Source organism: Macrobrachium rosenbergii, chromosome 56 (assembly GCF_040412425.1).
Source record: "Macrobrachium rosenbergii isolate ZJJX-2024 chromosome 56, ASM4041242v1, whole genome shotgun sequence".
Taxonomy (NCBI): domain Eukaryota; kingdom Metazoa; phylum Arthropoda; class Malacostraca; order Decapoda; family Palaemonidae; genus Macrobrachium; species Macrobrachium rosenbergii.
Genome location: NC_089796.1, coordinates 19443361 through 19449360, shown reverse-complemented (window position 1 = coordinate 19449360; position 6000 = coordinate 19443361). Strand labels below are relative to the sequence as shown.

Here is a 6000-nt window from a genome sequence, read left to right as displayed (position 1 = left end):
CCTTCCCTTTCCACTATCTGCCTCATACTTCCTGTTGTCCATCTTGAACTGAATTATACATTTCACCCATCTGCCTCAACCTAATCACTATCTATCAGTTACCTTTCCAATATTATCTCATACCTTTCCACCTCTACCACATACCTTTCCACTATCTACCTTGTATCTTCCCACTATCTACTTTGTGCCTTTTCACTAATCTACTTCAGACCTTCCCACTATCTACTTTGTACCTTTTCACTAATCTACTTCAGACCTTTCCACTGTCTGTCTTGTACATTATAAATATCTACCTTGTACCTTTCCACTATCTACCCTGTAACTTTCCACTATCTGCCTCAAACCTATCCACTATCTACCCCCCATAACTTCAACTAGATGCCTTGTACCTTTCAATTGTCTTCTTCTACCTTTCCACTATCTACCTCACTTTTCAACTACCTGTCCTGCACCTTTCCATTTCCCCACTTAACATCTTTCCACAATCTGCTTAGTATCATTCCACTTATATATCGTATACCTTTCCACATTCTGCCTGATACCTTTCCACACAATTTGCCTGATACCTTTCCACTATTTGTCTTGAAAACTTTCCATTATCTCTCACCTTTGCTAACTACACTGAACCTTTCCACTATTTACCTTTGTTACTTTCACATGTTTGTACCTTTCAACTATTTACCTTTTTATTTACCACTGCATGTTCTCAACCTTTCCACTACCTACCTTGTGCATTTCTACTGTCTACCTTGTAAATTTCACTACATGTCTTGTACCTTTCCACGATCAACCTTATACCTTTTCCACACTCTACCTCATAACTTTCACCCATGTGTCTTGTACCTTTCCATTATGCACCTTGCTACAATCTACCTCATAACATTCAACTATCTGCTTTGTACCTTTCCACTATTTATCTTATACCCTTCCAGTATCTACCTTGTAAATTTCCACTATCTGAATTATGCATTTCCACTGTCACCCTGGTACCTTTGCACTATCGGTAACATAGCTTTCCAATATCTACCTCTTAACTTTCCACTATCTTGTGCCTTTTCACTGTCTCCTTTATACCTTTTCACTATCTATCTTGTACCATTCCACCAGCTTGAGTTAATGCATTGGGTTCATGTGAATCTAAAAGAGCATCGAACTTTGCTTCACAAATGGTGGAAGTCACATTGAAGATGTCATTTATTAATATTTCTATTAAATAAAAGATTCACTTTTTTTTTTTACTAAAAACGGATGTTAAAGAACAGCAACCCCAGAGTACCTGAGGGCTTATCTCAACAAGCTAATATTTGTGGCTGATGTTAAAAGCTCATTCTAGATGGCTAATCTTTACAAGCTTGTTTAAGAATTAACAAATTTTATGTGCCAGAAAGTTAAGAGCTTACAGTTTAGTTCTCTACATATATTTGTTAAGAGAACACCCTTTAGTTATGGCTCATCCAACATACTACTAGGATGTTATAAAACCACTTACAGTTGAGATCCACTGCCAGTTATAAACTGGATGAAGCAAGTTGGATTATTGAGGATTGGAATGAATTGCAGCAAGTTAAGACTAATGAACTGACAGGATGCTCATCAATACAAGATAAATACGCATGGAAATGTCAGCAGAAAGACTGTGCAAAATACAAACAAACTGGCAATCTGTAAAGACCTGCTTTTTTCCCGATCAATATTGTCACTACAGAAATGATAAAAATAATGAAGATATATGTTAACAGGCTGTAAACTTTGAATCTTTCAAGAGTAACAGTAGTAGACCTTAGTTTTTTCCGTGAAATATGCACAAAAATTTTCTGAAAAACCCATTCAGCTTGGGTCAGGACTGATTGTTCAAATTGACGAATCATGCTGCATAAGCCTAAGTACCATGAGACGAGCAGCCAAGGAGCCTATATGGGTCTTTGGTCTTGTGGAGGCATGTTTGTTTAGGTTAAGAGCATGGAGATAGTAAATTGTGAGTGCCATGACCCTACTACCCATAATAAAAAGTGGTTAGCCAGAACGGCTATTCATAGTGACTTATGGAAGGTATACTCAAATATTCAGCGAGATCTAAATCATGTCAATCATTCTGTATTTTTGTGGACCCACATACAGGTGTGCATACACAAGCAATCGAAAAAAGGCATAAAGATCAAGAGCATGCAAGGTTGCAAAGTTTTTCATGCATATCTTCAAAATTTATGGAAAGAAAGAAATAAACAAGATATCATTTATGCATTCTCAGGGCAATTGCTGATCAAATTCTTAAATTTAACGTTTTTTACTTTTTAATTTGAAATATTTGCCATATTTTGCTTTTTTAATTTTGTAATATTAGCTATTTTTTATTTCAATAAAATGCTCTATTGCCGGCTATTTATCTATCCTTAATTTAATAATCATCATTGTTGGGGTGAATTTACAACGTTGTAAAGAAAATCCCCAGAGTACCTGAGGGTTGTTTATCAACAAGCTAATACTTGTTGATGTTAAATCTTCTTGAGGATAGCCAATTCTTACATGGGTACTGTTGTTATGGATCGTCCGCCCCTAAAAACACTCCTAGTTAGTTGTAAATATATATTTCTGTGTCCAGACTTAACAATCTTCTGTATAATCTGAATCACTCAATAGTCTTCAAGGTTGCTTTAATTAAAAATTAGATTTGGCAACAGAAATTGAAATTAGAATAACTGATAAAAATAATGACTCACTGACACCTCAGAACATGTCAAGACAGTAGAGTGCTCCTCACTATCTTATGTAACACTCTCTGCAAACAAGATGACGACCTCAAGACCACTCGTCAAAAGTCGTGGTTTTTGAAAAGGCGTTGCGAGGAAAAATTAATGGAAAGTTTGGAAAAATAACCATTTTAGATTTCGTCAATTCCTAGACTATGAGCTATAGGGAATTGATTGGTACTATCCCATGAAGTAAAAGAAAATCATAGAATCCAATAGTGTGATTGAACTCAACCACTCAGCCTGTGACCCTCAAAAGCCCATGAGGGAACGGTCTTCAATGCTCAGAGTAACTGAATACCCAAGAGCCGCTTCTCCTGTCAGAGAGACGACACCTCAACCTCTCATCGTGGTTGGAGTTGGCGAGCTAAAACTCGTTCACACTAATGATCCCATGGATGATCATGCCTAAAAACTTTGAGATTATAACGATTAATGGTTTTATTAGAGATAATTATGTTAATAATGATTGGATGGTAATGTATTTTAACGATTAATGGTTTATTACTGTTCTTAACATGTTTTCTCTAATAATATTAAGTGCACAAATTTCACAATGGCGTCAAAAGAAGTGAGAAAATCTTTCAGATCGGAATTTTATCAAGAAAACGAATAGGGTTACAAACGATTTTTACTAGTCGGAACTACCTTTTTCTTTGCTCAAGTTAAAACAGCACCACTTTTTACCCTGCCCACCATTTTAATGATTTGCATTTTTATAATATTAATTTGTTTGCGTTTATAGTCAGTATTACATCAATAATTTAAAATTTTAAATTTTTTAATGATTTCACTGATGACTAAACATCAAAATACGTCAATGGTAGCATAACGAGAATCTACTGCATAAGCTAGAAGTATGGCCGGCCGAAGGTGGAACCACACTGAATTACAACAGTAACATATTTATGATATTGAACGCTAACTCTTCCTAAACAGTATTTGAGTGTTAACTAGACATATGGCAACGTGTGAATCGTGTTGCTTTGTTCATATAAACATCTGATATGTGAATGGTAAAGATAAGACAAAATCTTTCTTGGATTGATTTGGTCAAGTTGTCCACGTTAGTTTTCTAAGTTCAGCGCATTCTTTCTGATCTTTGGAACTTGAGAATAAAATTCTACAGTTGTGGATGCTACTCTTCTGTACAGTTGTGGATGCTTCTCTTCTACAGTTATCATGCGACGTTTTACAGAACACATTGTCTCTCTCTCTCTCTCTCATTTTCATACAACTGGTGAATGGGCCACAAACGACATTAACACACGTGAACACCGGTGGGCAGCTGATAGGCCAAACAGAATAAACTGTCCTATCATAAATGAAATGGAAGTATTGTACTTCTGGGAATCTGGACAGATGGGAATTTGAAATAACACACCCTTTTGATCTAGCAAATGCACGAGGTTGCCTTCTCTGACAGAAGCCAACACGGAACATGGGGTTTCCAACTTGAATATAGTCTGTTGTACAAATCATTCATCAGCAAGAAAATGATGATCAGTGCCTGACTCCTGTCGCCTTCACTACGAAAATACACTTGGAATAGCCCTGGAGAGCAGTCTTCTAACTTCCAGGGCATCCTTCTCATCATCGTCCACTTCTAACTAAAAATTTTGATGAGTCTAGAGACTAAACAGTCAGTCAGGTTTGGTCTGTGAGAGAAAGGAGGTGATGAGTACGGGCTGCTCAGGCAGAGCCTGTGCCAGCACAAGGCTGGCTTAACCTTAAACATAGGGTGACGATCCTTGAAGGGAAACTCTACAGCCGTCCCAAAGGACATGTGTAAGGAAGGTATTGAGTGACATGCTGGCTGGATGTTCTCTAGTTTATTACTAGTTCCTTACTGAATACATGTACAGAATCTTCGGGGTTGTTACTGGCTGGTGCGAGCTGCAATGTAGTTTCTACACACAGACAAGACAAAACAGAGATTATGTTTCGGAAATCTGTGCTTGTTGACAGACAAACAGATGGCGATTATGAGAGACATAATAAACATACAATGATAAAACATATATCTGTAACATCACCCTCAGAGCTGTCAGCAGAGTCTCCAGCGAACGTGTCATTCGCTAAGTCTCCGCTGAGTAAGTTTTCTATGGTGACTTCCCAGTTTCTTCGCCATACAATCAGTCACGCCTAACGTGCCAGGTCACGCGATTTCAATCAGTTAAACAATATATGTATTTGATCACCTGTTATCGATTGTGTATCTTGTTTTTTCTTTTATTCACAGGCATCAAGATTATATCCATATTGGAATTTTTTGTCTGTCTTTATATTGGAAACTGTACTTGTTAAGCTGTATATTATTAATTATTATTGACCTCAGGTCACACACAATCTGATTGTCTTTTCGCGTTCTCGGCCAGTCTGCCACTATATAAACTGCCTGGATATGGCTGGGCAGCAGACACTTTTACCTGCTCATTTCTTTAATCTCAGAGTGGTGACCACCCGGAGTGTCCTGGAGCCATTAGCCGGCCAAACGGCGACTCGGTCTTGGCTCCAAGAACTTACCTCACGCGTAAGCGGACTAAAGACGCGCGCCGATCGATCTGTGCTGGCGAGCCCGCCGTGCCGATGCAAGCCACCGCCAGCGCATAAAGCGAGGCCCTGCTCGGATTGGAGTAAGCGGCCCGGCGCCCCGGACCAATATCACAACCGACGGGCCCGCCTGTCGGTGCAAGGTCCGCCCTGGCTCAGCTGCTGGGGACCACGCGATCACACTCACGGCATACAACCTGGCACAACGGCCCGGTCGAGATTCCACAGGTCCCTGAAGGTGTCCGTCATGGCCAGCTGCACCGCTGAATTGGAAATATCAGCTTCGTCGGGTCCTCCTCGGCTTAAGAATCGCCCCCAAAGCTGATGGCATTCCTTCCGCAGCGGAAAAGACCTCTGGCGAGCCTCTGTAGTCCCAGCTGGCGAACTCGTGACGGAAGATCGCCACAATCCCACGTCACTGCAGAGGCTCCGTGGCGTGGTCAGCAAATTCGCCCCTGCAAGCTCACATACACCGGACAGATCAACCACTCTACACCGGCCAGGGCTACCATCCACCACCCATCGCTTCTCAGGATGACGCCATCCGCCCGCCACCGACCAGGCCCTGGGGGTTCTTCCGCTGTGCTGAGCGGAACAACAAGGCGCCTGCTAGCACTTCCCGGGAGAGAACGGCTGCATTTCCAATAGACCGGTTAAAGCCCGCCCTCCTGGAGGAGGACACAGATGCACTGCAGCGCAC

At 40.5% G+C, this 6000-nt stretch overlaps 1 pseudogene; it reads right to left on the bottom strand.

The window, feature by feature from the left end:
• Positions 1-2980: 2980 nt before the first annotated feature.
• Positions 2981-3153, bottom strand: LOC136836785 (small nucleolar RNA U3; annotated as a pseudogene).
• Between the last annotated feature and the right edge of the window lie 2847 nt (positions 3154-6000).